This window comes from Melozone crissalis, unplaced genomic scaffold, assembly GCF_028551555.1.
Source record: "Melozone crissalis strain CALT ecotype California unplaced genomic scaffold, PUWL_Pcris_2 ptg000050l_1, whole genome shotgun sequence".
NCBI classification, from domain to species: domain Eukaryota; kingdom Metazoa; phylum Chordata; class Aves; order Passeriformes; family Passerellidae; genus Melozone; species Melozone crissalis.
Window position 1 is genome coordinate 823125 of NW_026535828.1, and position 14605 is coordinate 837729.

The following is a 14605-nucleotide window of genomic DNA, read 5'->3' on the forward strand; positions in this document are numbered from 1 at the left end:
CGGTGCTTAGCTCTGAGAAGCACCATAAGTGCTTCTTTAGCCTCTCTTCTCGTCTACATCTTAGCAAAAAGCTTTTCCACTCTGTCTGGCAAGGAGAAACTGTGCCAGCCCAGAAAACATCTCCCATCGTGTTCTAGAGGCTGCACGCAGGACTGCCGAGTGTTTTGCAAGAAGAGAAAGAAAGTTGTCCAAAACAGCTTGCAATCGAATGTTCATGTGAATAGAAAAGGCAGGAGAGTGGTCAGGTACTGTTTTCTCTCAGTTGGCACGCTACGCACACAATCGCAGTGTTGTACAGCTTGTTTCATCACCTTTGCCAAGTTGCCGCTCTCTCCGGCTCCCGGAGACGAAGAAGCTGCTTCTTCGCGCAAAGACGATTCTGCCGCTCACAGTGCTCTGCGGTGTGCGCCTTCTGCCTAAAGAGCCCCGGGAGCTGTGCTTAGCTCTGAGAAGCACCTTACGTGCTTCTTTAGCCTCTCTTCTTGTCTACATCTTAGCAAAAAGCTTTTCCACTCTGTCTGGCAAGGAGAAACTCTGCCAGCACAGAAAACATCTCCCATCGTGTTCTAGAGGCTGCACGCAGGTCTGCCGAGTGTTTTGCAAGAAGAGAAAGAAAGTTGTCCAAAACAGCTTCCAATCGAATGTTCATGTGAATAGAAAAGGCAGGAGAGTGGTCAGGTACTGTTTTCTCTCACTTGGCAAGCTGCGCACACAATCGCAGTGTTGTACAGCTTGTTTCATCACCTTTGCCAAGTTGCCGCTCTCTCCGGCTCCCGGAGACGAAGAAGCTGCTTCTTCGCGCAAAGACGATTCTGCCGCTCACAGTGCTCCGCGGTGTGCGCCTTCTGCCGAAAGACGTCCGGGAGCGGTGCTTAGCTCTGCAGAGCACCGTACCTTCGTCTTTAGCCTCTCTTCTCGTCTACATCTTAGCAAAAAGCTTTTCCACTCTGTCTGGCAAGGAGAAACTGTGCCAGCACAGAAAACATCTCCCATCGTGTTCTAGAGGCTGCACGGAGGTCTGCCGAGTGTTTGGCAAGAAGAGAAAGAAAGTTGTCCAAAACAGCTTGCAATCGAATGTTCATGTGATTACATAAGGCAGGAGAGTGGTCAGGTACTGTTTTCTCTCAGTTGGCAAGCTGCGCACACAATCGCAGTGTTGTACAGCTTGTTTCATCACCTTTGCCAAGTTGCCGCTCTCTCCGGCTCCCGGAGACGAAGAAGCTGCTTCTTCGCGCAAAGACGATTCTGCCGCTCACAGTGCTCTGCGGTGTGCGCCTTCTGCCGAAAGACGCCCGGGAGCGGTGCTTAGCTCTGCAGAGCACCGTACCTTCGTCTTTAGCCTCTCTTCTCGTCTACATCTTAGCAAAAAGCTTTTCCACTCTGTCTGGCAAGGAGAAACTGTGCCAGCACAGAAAACATCTCCCATCGTGTTCTAGAGGCTGCACGCAGGTCTGCCGAGTGTTTTGCAAGAAGAGAAAGAAAGTTGTCCAAAACAGCTTGCAATCGAATGTTCATGTGAATAGAAAAGGCAGGAGAGTGGTCAGGTACTGTTTTCTCTCAGTTGGCAAGCTGCGCACACAATCGCAGTGTTGTACAGCTTGTTTCATCACCTTTGCGAAGTTGCCGCTCTCTCCGGCTCCCGGAGACGAAGAAGCTGCTTCTTCGCGCAAAGACGATTCTGACGCTCACAGAGCTCTGCGGTGTGCGCCTTCTGCCGAAAGACGCCCGGGAGCGGTGCTTAGCTCTGCAGAGCACCGTACCTTCGTCTTTAGCCTCTCTTCTCGTCTACATCTTAGCAAAAAGCTTTTCCACTCTGTCTGGCAAGGAGAAACTGTGCCAGCACAGAAAACATCTCCCATCGTGTTCTAGAGGCTGCACGGAGGTCTGCCGAGTGTTTTGCAAGAAGAGAAAGAAAGTTGTCCAAAACAGCTTGCAATCGAATGTTCATGTGATTACATAAGGCAGGAGAGAGGTCAGGTACTGTTTTCTCTAATTTGGCATGCTGCGCACACAATCGCAGTGTTGTACAGCTTGTTTCATCACCTTTGCGAAGTTGCCGCTCTCTCCGGCTCCCGGAGACGAAGAAGCTGCTTCTTCGCGCAAAGACGATTCTGCCGCTCACAGTGCTCTGCGGTGTGCGCCTTCTGCCGAAAGAGGTCCGGGAGCGGTGCTTAGCTCTGAGAAGCACCATACGTGCTTCTTTAGCCTCTCTTCTCGTCTACATCTTAGCAAAAAGCTTTTCCACTCTGTCTGGCAAGGAGAAACTGTGCCAGCACAAAAAACATCTCCCATCGTGTTCTAGAGGCTGCACGGAGGTCTGCCGAGTGTTTTGCAAGAAGAGAAAGAAAGTTGTCCAAAACAGCTTGCAATCGAATGTTCATGTGAATAGAAAAGGCAGGAGAGTGGTCAGGTACTGTTTTCTCTCACTTGGCAAGCTGCGCACACAATCGCAGTGTTGTACAGCTTGTTTCATCACCTTTGCGAAGTTGCCGCTCTCTCCGGCTCCCGGAGACGAAGAAGCTGCTTCTTCGCGCAAAGACGATTCTGCCGCTCACAGTGCTCTGCGGTGTGCGCCTTCTGCCGAAAGACGCCCGGGAGCGGTGCTTAGCTCTGCAGAGCACCGTACCTTCGTCTTTAGCCTCTCTTCTCGTCTACATCTTAGCAAAAAGCTTTTCCACTCTGTCTGGCAAGGAGAAACTGTGCCAGCCCAGAAAACATCACCCATCGTGTTCTAGAGGCTGCACGGAGGTCTGCCGAGTGTTTTGCAAGAAGAGAAAGAAAGTTGTCCAAAACAGCTTCCAATCGAATGTTCATGTGAATAGAAAAGGCAGGAGAGTGGTCAGGTACTGTTTTCTCTCTGTTGGCAAGCTGCGCACACAATCGCAGTGTTGTACAGCTTGTTTCATCACCTTTGCGAAGTTGCCGCTCTCTCCGGCTCCCGGAGACGAAGAAGCTGCTTCTTCGCGCAAAGACGATTCTGCCGCTCACAGTGCTCTGCTGTGTGCGCCTTCTGCCGAAAGAGGTCCGGGAGCGGTGCTTAGCTCTGAGAAGCACCATAAGTGCTTCTTTAGCCTCTCTTCTCGTCTACATCTTAGCAAAAAGCTTTTCCACTCTGTCTGGCAAGGAGAAACTGTGCCAGCCCAGAAAACATCTCCCATCGTGTTCTAGAGGCTGCACGCAGGACTGCCGAGTGTTTTGCAAGAAGAGAAAGAAAGTTGTCCAAAACAGCTTGCAATCGAATGTTCATGTGAATAGAAAAGGCAGGAGAGTGGTCAGGTACTGTTTTCTCTCAGTTGGCACGCTACGCACACAATCGCAGTGTTGTACAGCTTGTTTCATCACCTTTGCCAAGTTGCCGCTCTCTCCGGCTCCCGGAGACGAAGAAGCTGCTTCTTCGCGCAAAGACGATTCTGCCGCTCACAGTGCTCTGCGGTGTGCGCCTTCTGCCGAAAGAGCCCCGGGAGCTGTGCTTAGCTCTGAGAAGCACCTTACGTGCTTCTTTAGCCTCTCTTCTCGTCTACATCTTAGCAAAAAGCTTTTCCACTCTGTCTGGCAAGGAGAAACTCTGCCAGCACAGAAAACATCTCCCATCGTGTTCTAGAGGCTGCACGCAGGTCTGCCGAGTGTTTTGCAAGAAGAGAAAGAAAGTTGTCCAAAACAGCTTCCAATCGAATGTTCATCTGAATAGAAAAGGCAGGAGAGTGGTCAGGTACTGTTTTCTCTCAGTTGGCAAGCGGCGCACACAATCGCAGTGTTGTACAGCTTGTTTCATCACCTTTGCCAAGTTGCCGCTCTCTCCGGCTCCCGGAGACGAAGAAGCTGCTTCTTCGCGCAAAGACGATTCTGCCGCTCACAGTGCTCTGCGGTGTGCGCCTTCTGCCGAAAGACGCCCGGGAGCGGTGCTTAGCTCTGCAGAGCACCGTACCTTCGTCTTTAGCCTCTCTTCTCGTCTACATCTTAGCAAAAAGCTTTTCCACTCTGTCTGGCTAGGAGAAACTGTGCCAGCACAGAAAACATCTCCCATCGTGTTCTAGAGGCTGCACGGAGGTCTGCCGAGTGTTTTGCAAGAAGAGAAAGAAAGTTGTCCAAAACAGCTTGCAATCGAATGTTCATGTGAATAGAAAAGGCAGGAGAGTGGTCAGGTACTGTTTTCTCTCAGTTGGCAAGCTGCGCACACAATCGCAGTGTTGTACAGCTTGTTTCATCACCTTTGCGAAGTTGCCGCTCTCTCCGGCTCCCGGAGACGAAGAAGCTGCTTCTTCGCGCAAAGACGATTCTGCCGCTCACAGTGCTCTGCTGTGTGCGCCTTCTGCCGAAAGAGGCCCGGGAGCGGTGCTTAGCTCTGCAGAGCACCGTACCTTCGTCTTTAGCCTCTCTTCTCGTCTACATCTTAGCAAAAAGCTTTTCCACTCTGTCTGGCAAGGAGAAACTGTGCCAGCACAGAAAACATCTCCCATCGTGTTCTAGAGGCTGCACGGAGGTCTGCCGAGTGTTTTGCAAGAAGAGAAAGAAAGTTGTCCAAAACAGCTTGCAATCGAATGTTCATGTGAATAGAAAAGGCAGGAGAGTGGTCAGGTACTGTTTTCTCTCAGTTGGCAAGCTGGGCACACAATCGCAGTGTTGTACAGCTTGTTTCATCACCTTTGCGAAGTTGCCGCTCTCTCCGGCTCCCGGAGACGAAGAAGCTGCTTCTTCGCGCAAAGACGATTCTGCCGCTCACAGTGCTCTGCGGTGTGCGCCTTCTGCCGAAAGAGCCCCGGGAGCTGTGCTTAGCTCTGAGAAGCACCATACGTGCTTCTTTAGCCTCTCTTCTCGTCTACATCTTAGCAAAAAGCTTTTCCACTCTGTCTGGCAAGGAGAAACTGTGCCAGCACAGAAAACATCTCCCATCGTGTTCTAGAGGCTGCACGGAGGTCTGCCGAGTGTTTTGCAAGAAGAGAAAGAAAGTTGTCCAAAACAGCTTGCAATCGAATGTTCATGTGAATAGAAAACGCAGGAGAGTGGTCAGGTACTGTTTTCTCTCAGTTGGCAAGCTGCGCACACAATCGCAGTGTTGTACAGCTTGTTTCATCACCTTTGCCAAGTTGCCGCTCTCTCCGGCTCCCGGAGACGAAGAAGCTGCTTCTTCGCGCAAAGACGATTCTGCCGCTCACAGTGCTCTGCGGTGTGCGCCTTCTGCCGAAAGAGCCCCGGGAGCTGTGCTTAGCTCTGAGAAGCACCATACGTGCTTCTTTAGCCTCTCTTCTCTTCTACATCTTAGCAAAAAGCTTTTCCACTCTGTCTGGCAAGGAGAAACTGTGCCAGCACAGAAAACATCTCCCATCGTGTTCTAGAGGCTGCACGGAGGTCTGCCGAGTGTTTTGCAAGAAGAGAAAGAAAGTTGTCCAAAACAGCTTGCAATCGAATGTTCATGTGATTACATAAGGCAGGAGAGTGGTCAGGTACTGTTTTCTCTCAGTTGGCAAGCTGCGCACACAATCGCAGTGTTGTACAGCTTGTTTCATCACCTTTGCCAAGTTGCCGCTCTCTCCGGCTCCCGGAGACGAAGAAGCTGCTTCTTCGCGCAAAGACGATTCTGCCGCTCACAGTGCTCTGCGGTGTGCGCCTTCTGCCGAAAGAGGTCCGGGAGCGGTGCTTAGCTCTGCAGAGCACCGTACCTTCGTCTTTAGCCTCTCTTCTCGTCTACATCTTAGCAAAAAGCTTTTCCACTCTGTCTGGCAAGGAGAAACTGTGCCAGCACAGAAAACATCTCCCATCGTGTTCTAGAGGGTGCACGGAGGTCTGCCGAGTGTTTTGCAAGAAGAGAAAGAAAGTTGTCCAAAACAGCTTGCAATCGAATGTTCATGTGAATAGAAAAGGCAGGAGAGTGGTCAGGTACTGTTTTCTCTCAGTTGGCAAGCTGCGCACACAATCGCAGTGTTGTACAGCTTGTTTCATCACCTTTGCCAAGTTGCCGCTCTCTCCGGCTCCCGGAGACGAAGAAGCTGCTTCTTCGCGCAAAGACGATTCTGCCGCTCACAGTGCTCTGCGGTGTGCGCCTTCTGCCGAAAGAGGTCCGGGAGCGGTGCTTAGCTCTGCAGAGCACCGTACCTTCGTCTTTAGCCTCTCTTCTCGTCTACATCTTAGCAAAAAGCTTTTCCACTCTGTCTGGCAAGGAGAAACTGTGCCAGCACAGAAAACATCTCCCATCGTGTTCTAGAGGCTGCACGGAGGTCTGCCGAGTGTTTTGCAAGAAGAGAAAGAAAGTTGTCCAAAACAGCTTGCAATCGAATGTTCATGTGAATAGAAAAGGCAGGAGAGTGGTCAGGTACTGTTTTCTCTCAGTTGGCAAGATGCGCACACAATCGCGGTGTTGTACAGCTTGTTTCATCACCTTTGCGAAGTTGCCGCTCTCTCCGGCTCCCGGAGACGAAGAAGCTGCTTCTTCGCGCAAAGACGATTCTGCCGCTCACAGTGCTCTGCGGTGTGCGCCTTCTGCCGAAAGAGCCCCGGGAGCGGTGCTTAGCTCTGAGAAGCACCATACGTGCTTCTTTAGCCTCTCTTCTCGTCTACATATTAGCAAAAATCTTTTCCACTCTGTCTGGCAAGGAGAAACTGTGCCAGCACAGAAAACATCTCCCATCGTGTTCTAGAGGCTGCACGGAGGTCTGCCGAGTGTTTTGCAAGAAGAGAAAGAAAGTTGTCCAAAACAGCTTGCAATCGAATGTTCATGTGAATAGAAAAGGCAGGAGAGTGGTCAGGTACTGTTTTCTCTAATTTGGCATGCTGCGCACACAATCGCAGTGTTGTACAGCTTGTTTCATCACCTTTGCCAAGTTGCCGCTCTCTCCGGCTCCCGGAGACGAAGAAGCTGCTTCTTCGCGCAAAGACGATTCTGCCGCTCACAGTGCTCTGCGGTGTGCGCCTTCTGCCGAAAGACGCCCGGGAGCGGTGCTTAGCTCTGCAGAGCACCGTACCTTCGTCTTTAGCCTCTCTTCTCGTCTACATCTTAGCAAAAAGCTTTTCCACTCTGTCTGGCAAGGAGAAACTGTGCCAGCACAGAAAACATCTCCCATCGTGTTCTAGAGGCTGCACGGAGGTCTGCCGAGTGTTTTGCAAGAAGAGAAAGAAAGTTGTCCAAAACAGCTTCCAATCGAATGTTCATGTGAATAGAAAAGGCAGGAGAGTGGTCAGGTACTGTTTTCTCTCACTTGGCAAGCTGCGCACACAATCGCAGTGTTGTACAGCTTGTTTCATCACCTTTGCCAAGTTGCCGCTCTCTCCGGCTCCCGGAGACGAAGAAGCTGCTTCTTCGCGCAAAGACGATTCTGCCGCTCACAGTGCTCTGCTGTGTGCGCCTTCTGCCGAAAGAGGTCCGGGAGCGGTGCTTAGCTCTGAGAAGCACCATACGTGCTTCTTTAGCCTCTCTTCTCGTCTACATCTTAGCAAAAAGCTTTTCCACTCTGTCTGGCAAGGAGAAACTGTGCCAGCACAGAAAACATCTCCAATCGTGTTCTAGAGGCTGCACGGAGGTCTGCCGAGTGTTTTGCAAGAAGAGAAAGAAAGTTGTCCAAAACAGCTTGCAATCGAATGTTCATGTGAATAGAAAAGGCAGGAGAGTGGTCAGGTACTGTTTTCTCTCAGTTGGCACGCTGCGCACACAATCGCAGTGTTGTACAGCTTGTTTCATCACCTTTGCGAAGTTGCCGCTCTCTCCGGCTCCCGGAGACGAAGAAGCTGCTTCTTCGCGCAAAGACGATTCTGCCGCTCACAGTGCTCTGCGGTGTGCGCCTTCTGCCGAAAGAGGTCCGGGAGCGGTGCTTAGCTCTGAGAGGCACCGTACATGCTTCTTTAGCCTCTCTTCTCGTCTACATCTTAGCAAAAAGCTTTTCCACTCTGTCTGGCAAGGAGAAACTGTGCCAGCACAGAAAACATCTCCCATCGTGTTCTAGAGGCTGCACGGAGGTCTGCCGAGTGTTTTGCAAGAAGAGAAAGAAAGTTTTCCAAAACAGCTTCCAATCGAATGTTCATGTGATTACATAAGGCAGGAGAGTGGTCAGGTACTGTTTTCTCTCAGTTGGCAAGCTGCGCACACAATCGCAGTGTTGTACAGCTTGTTTCATCACCTTTGCCAAGTTGCCGCTCTCTCCGGCTCCCGGAGACGAAGAAGCTGCTTCTTCGCGCAAAGACGATTCTGCCGCTCACAGTGCTCTGCGGTGTGCGCCTTCTGCCGAAAGAGCCCCGGGAGCTGTGCTTAGCTCTGAGAAGCACCATACGTGCTTCTTTAGCCTCTCTTCTCGTCTACATCTTAGCAAAAAGCTTTTCCACTCTGTCTGGCAAGGAGAAACTGTGCCAGCACAGAAAACATCTCCCATCGTGTTCTAGAGGCTGCACGGAGGTCTGCCGAGTGTTTTGCAAGAAGAGAAAGAAAGTTGTCCAAAACAGCTTGCAATCGAATGTTCATGTGAATAGAAAAGGCAGGAGAGTGGTCAGGTACTGTTTTCTCTCAGTTGGCACGCTGCGCACACAATCGCAGTGTTGTACAGCTTGTTTCATCATCGTTGCGAAGCTGCCGCTCTCTCCGGCTTCCGGAGACGAAGAAGCTGCTTCTTCGCGCAAAGACGATTCTGCCGCTCACAGTGATCTGCGGTGTGCGAATTCTGCCGAAAGAGGCCCGGGAGCGGTGCTTAGCACTGCAGAGCACCGTACCTTCGTCTTTAGCCTCTCTTCTAGTCTACATGTTAGCAAAAAGCTTTTCCACTCTGTCTGGCAAGGAGAAACTGTGCCAGCACAGAAAACATCTCCCATCGTGTTCTAGAGGCTGCACGGAGGTCTGCCGAGTGTTTTGCAAGAAGAGAAAGAAAGTTGTCCAAAACAGCTTGCAATCGAATGTTCATGTGAATAGAAAAGGCAGGAGAGTGGTCAGGTACTGTTTTCTCTCAGTTGGCAAGCTGCGCACACAATCGCAGTGTTGTACAGCTTGTTTCATCACCTTTGCCAAGTTGCCGCTCTCTCCGGCTCCCGGAGACGAAGAAGCTGCTTCTTCGCGCAAAGACGATTCTGCCGCTCACAGTGCTCTGCGGTGTGCGCCTTCTGCCGAAAGAGGTCCGGGAGCGGTGCTTAGCTCTGCAGAGCACCGTACCTTCGTCTTTAGCCTCTCTTCTCGTCTACATCTTAGCAAAAAGCTTTTCCACTCTGTCTGGCAAGGAGAAACTGTGCCAGCACAGAAAACATCACCCATCGTGTTCTAGAGGCTGCACGGAGGTCTGCCGAGTGTTTTGCAAGAAGAGAAAGAAAGTTGTCCAAAACAGCTTGCAATCGAATGTTCATGTGAATAGAAAAGGCAGGAGAGTGGTCAGGTACTGTTTTCTCTCAGTTGGCAAGCTGCGCACACAATCGCAGTGTTGTACAGCTTGTTTCATCACCTTTGCCAAGTTGCCGCTCTCTCCGGCTCCCGGAGACGAAGAAGCTGCTTCTTCGCGCAAAGACGATTCTGCCGCTCACAGTGCTCTGCGGTGTGCGCCTTCTGCCGAAAGACGCCCGGGAGCGGTGCTTAGCTCTGCAGAGCACCGTACCTTCGTCTTTAGCCTCTCTTCTCGTCTACATCTTAGCAAAAAGCTTTTCCACTCTGTCTGGCAAGGAGAAACTGTGCCAGCACAGAAAACATCTCCCATCGTGTTCTAGAGGCTGCACGGAGGTCTGCCGAGTGTTTTGCAAGAAGAGAAAGAAAGTTGTCCAAAACAGCTTGCAATCGAATGTTCATGTGAATAGAAAAGGCAGGAGAGTGCTCAGGTACTGTTTTCTCTCAGTTGGCACGCTGCGCACACAATCGCAGTGTTGTACAGCTTGTTTCATCACCTTTGCCAAGTTGCCGCTCTCTCCGGCTCCCGGAGACGAAGAAGCTGCTTCTTCGCGCAAAGACGATTCTGCCGCTCACAGTGCTCTGCGGTGTGCGCCTTCTGCCGAAAGAGCCCCGGGAGCTGTGCTTAGCTCTGAGAAGCACCATACGTGCTTCTTTAGCCTCTCTTCTCGTCTACATCTTAGCAAAAAGCTTTTCCACTCTGTCTGGCAAGGAGAAACTGTGCCAGCCCAGAAAACATCTCCCATCGTGTTCTAGAGGCTGCACGGAGGTCTGCCGAGTGTTTTGCAAGAAGAGAAAGAAAGTTGTCCAAAACAGCTTGCAATCGAATGTTCATGTGAATAGAAAACGCAGGAGAGTGGTCAGGTACTGTTTTCTCTCAGTTGGCAAGCTGCGCACACAATCGCAGTGTTGTACAGCTTGTTTCATCACCTTTGCCAAGTTGCCGCTCTCTCCGGCTCCCGGAGACGAAGAAGCTGCTTCTTCGCGCAAAGACGATTCTGCCGCTCACAGTGCTCTGCGGTGTGCGCCTTCTGCCGAAAGAGCCCCGGGAGCTGTGCTTAGCTCTGAGAAGCACCATACGTGCTTCTTTAGCCTCTCTTCTCGTCTACATCTTAGCAAAAAGCTTTTCCACTCTGTCTGGCAAGGAGAAACTGTGCCAGCACAGAAAACATCTCCCATCGTGTTCTAGAGGCTGCACGGAGGTCTGCCGAGTGTTTTGCAAGAAGAGAAAGAAAGTTGTCCAAAACAGCTTCCAATCCAATGTTCATGTGAATAGAAAAGGCAGGAGAGTGGTCAGGTACTGTTTTCTCTCAGTTGGCAAGCTGCGCACACAATCGCAGTGTTGTACAGCTTGTTTCATCACCTTTGCCAAGTTGCCGCTCTCTCCGGCTCCCGGAGACGAAGAAGCTGCTTCTTCGCGCAAAGACGATTCTGCCGCTCACAGTGCTCTGCGGTGTGCGCCTTCTGCCGAAAGAGGTCCGGGAGCGGTGCTTAGCTCTGCAGAGCACCGTACCTTCGTCTTTAGCCTCTCTTCTCGTCTACATCTTAGCAAAAAGCTTTTCCACTCTGTCTGGCAAGGAGAAACTGTGCCAGCACAGAAAACATCTCCCATCGTGTTCTAGAGGCTGCACGGAGGTCTGCCGAGTGTTTTGCAAGAAGAGAAAGAAAGTTGTCCAAAACAGCTTGCAATCGAATGTTCATGTGAATAGAAAAGGCAGGAGAGTGGTCAGGTACTGTTTTCTCTCAGTTGGCAAGCTGCGCACACAATCGCAGTGTTGTACAGCTTGTTTCATCACCTTTGCCAAGTTGCCGCTCTCTCCGGCTCCCGGAGACGAAGAAGCTGCTTCTTCGCGCAAAGACGATTCTGCCGCTCACAGTGCTCTGCGGTGTGCGCCTTCTGCCGAAAGAGCCCCGGGAGCTGTGCTTAGCTCTGAGAAGCACCATACGTGCTTCTTTAGCCTCTCTTCTCGTCTACATCTTAGCAAAAAGCTTTTCCACTCTGTCTGGCAAGGAGAAACTGTGCCAGCACAGAAAACATCTCCCATCGTGTTCTAGAGGCTGCACGGAGGTCTGCCGAGTGTTTTGCAAGAAGAGAAAGAAAGTTGTCCAAAACAGCTTGCAATCGAATGTTCATGTGATTACATAAGGCAGGAGAGTGGTCAGGTACTGTTTTCTCTCAGTTGGCAAGCTGCGCACACAATCGCAGTGTTGTACAGCTTGTTTCATCACCTTTGCCAAGTTGCCGCTCTCTCCGGCTCCCGGAGACGAAGAAGCTGCTTCTTCGCGCAAAGACGATTCTGCCGCTCACAGTGCTCTGCTGTGTGCGCCTTCTGCCGAAAGAGGCCCGGGAGCGGTGCTTAGCTCTGCAGAGCACCGTACCTTCGTCTTTAGCCTCTCTTCTCGTCTACATCTTAGCAAAAAGCTTTTCCACTCTGTCTGGCAAGGAGAAACTGTGCCAGCCCAGAAAACATCTCCCATCGTGTTCTAGAGGCTGCACGGAGGTCTGCCGAGTGTTTTGCAAGAAGAGAAAGAAAGTTGTCCAAAACAGCTTGCAATCGAATGTTCATGTGAATAGAAAAGGCAGGAGAGTGGTCAGGTACTGTTTTCTCTCAGTTGGCAAGCTGCGCACACAATCGCAGTGTTGTACAGCTTGTTTCATCACCTTTGCGAAGTTGCCGCTCTCTCCGGCTCCCGGAGACGAAGAAGCTGCTTCTTCGCGCAAAGACGATTCTGCCGCTCACAGTGCTCTGCGGTGTGCGCCTTCTGCCGAAAGAGCCCCGGGAGCTGTGCTTAGCTCTGAGAAGCACCATACGTGCTTCTTTAGCCTCTCTTCTCGTCTACATCTTAGCAAAAAGCTTTTCCACTCTGTCTGGCAAGGAGAAACTGTGCCAGCACAGAAAACATCTCCCATCGTGTTCTAGAGGCTGCACGGAGGTCTGCCGAGTGTTTTGCAAGAAGAGAAAGAAAGTTGTCCAAAACAGCTTGCAATCGAATGTTCATGTGAATAGAAAACGCAGGAGAGTGGTCAGGTACTGTTTTCTCTCAGTTGGCAAGCTGCGCACACAATCGCAGTGTTGTACAGCTTGTTTCATCACCTTTGCCAAGTTGCCGCTCTCTCCGGCTCCCGGAGACGAAGAAGCTGCTTCTTCGCGCAAAGACGATTCTGCCGCTCACAGTGCTCTGCGGTGTGCGCCTTCTGCCGAAAGAGCCCCGGGAGCTGTGCTTAGCTCTGAGAAGCACCATACGTGCTTCTTTAGCCTCTCTTCTCTTCTACATCTTAGCAAAAAGCTTTTCCACTCTGTCTGGCAAGGAGAAACTGTGCCAGCACAGAAAACATCTCCCATCGTGTTCTAGAGGCTGCACGGAGGTCTGCCGAGTGTTTTGCAAGAAGAGAAAGAAAGTTGTCCAAAACAGCTTGCAATCGAATGTTCATGTGATTACATAAGGCAGGAGAGTGGTCAGGTACTGTTTTCTCTCAGTTGGCAAGCTGCGCACACAATCGCAGTGTTGTACAGCTTGTTTCATCACCTTTGCCAAGTTGCCGCTCTCTCCGGCTCCCGGAGACGAAGAAGCTGCTTCTTCGCGCAAAGACGATTCTGCCGCTCCCAGTGCTCTGCGGTGTGCGCCTTCTGCCGAAAGAGGTCCGGGAGCGGTGCTTAGCTCTGCAGAGCACCGTACCTTCGTCTTTAGCCTCTCTTCTCGTCTACATCTTAGCAAAAAGCTTTTCCACTCTGTCTGGCAAGGAGAAACTGTGCCAGCACAGAAAACACCTCCCATCGTGTTCTAGAGGCTGCACGGAGGTCTGCCGAGTGTTTTGCAAGAAGAGAAAGAAAGTTGTCCAAAACAGCTTGCAATCGAATGTTCATGTGAATAGAAAAGGCAGGAGAGTGGTCAGGTACTGTTTTCTCTCAGTTGGCAAGCTGCGCACACAATCGCAGTGTTGTACAGCTTGTTTCATCACCTTTGCCAAGTTGCCGCTCTCTCCGGCTCCCGGAGACGAAGAAGCTGCTTCTTCGCGCAAAGACGATTCTGCCGCTCACAGTGCTCTGCGGTGTGCGCCTTCTGCTGAAAGAGGTCCGGGAGCGGTGCTTAGCTCTGCAGAGCACCGTACCTTCGTCTTTAGCCTCTCTTCTCGTCTACATCTTAGCAAAAAGCTTTTCCACTCTGTCTGGCAAGGAGAAACTGTGCCAGCACAGAAAACATCTCCCATCGTGTTCTAGAGGCTGCACGGAGGTCTGCCGAGTGTTTTGCAAGAAGAGAAAGAAAGTTGTCCAAAACAGCTTGCAATCGAATGTTCATGTGAATAGAAAAGGCAGGAGAGTGGTCAGGTACTGTTTTCTCTCAGTTGGCAAGATGCGCACACAATCGCGGTGTTGTACAGCTTGTTTCATCACCTTTGCCAAGTTGCCGCTCTCTCCGGCTCCCGGAGACGAAGAAGCTGCTTCTTCGCGCAAAGACGATTCTGCCGCTCACAGTGCTCTGCGGTGTGCGCCTTCTGCCGAAAGAGCCCCGGGAGCTGTGCTTAGCTCTGAGAAGCACCATATGTGCTTCTTTAGCCTCTCTTCTCGTCTACATATTAGCAAAAATCTTTTCCACTCTGTCTGGCAAGGAGAAACTGTGCCAGCACAGAAAACATCTCCCATCGTGTTCTAGAGGCTGCACGGAGGTCTGCCGAGTGTTTTGCAAGAAGAGAAAGAAAGTTGTCCAAAACAGCTTGCAATCGAATGTTCATGTGATTACATAAGGCAGGAGAGTGGTCAGGTACTGTTTTCTCTAATTTGGCATGCTGCGCACACAATCGCAGTGTTGTACAGCTTGTTTCATCACCTTTGCGAAGTTGCCGCTCTCTCCGGCTCCCGGAGACGAAGAAGCTGCTTCTTCGCGCAAAGACGATTCTGCCGCTCACAGTGCTCTGCGGTGTGCGCCTTCTGCCGAAAGACGCCCGGGAGCGGTGCTTAGCTCTGCAGAGCACCGTACCTTCGTCTTTAGCCTCTCTTCTCGTCTACATCTTAGCAAAAAGCTTTTCCACACTGTCTGGCAAGGAGAAACTGTGCCAGCACAGAAAACATCTCCCATCGTGTTCTAGAGGCTGCACGGAGGTCTGCCGAGTGTTTTGCAAGAAGAGAAAGAAAGTTGTCCAAAACAGCTTGCAATCGAATGTTCATGTGAATAGAAAAGGCAGGAGAGTGGTCAGGTACTGTTTTCTCTCACTTGGCAAGCTGCGCACACAATCGCAGTGTTGTACAGCTTGTTTCATCACCTTTG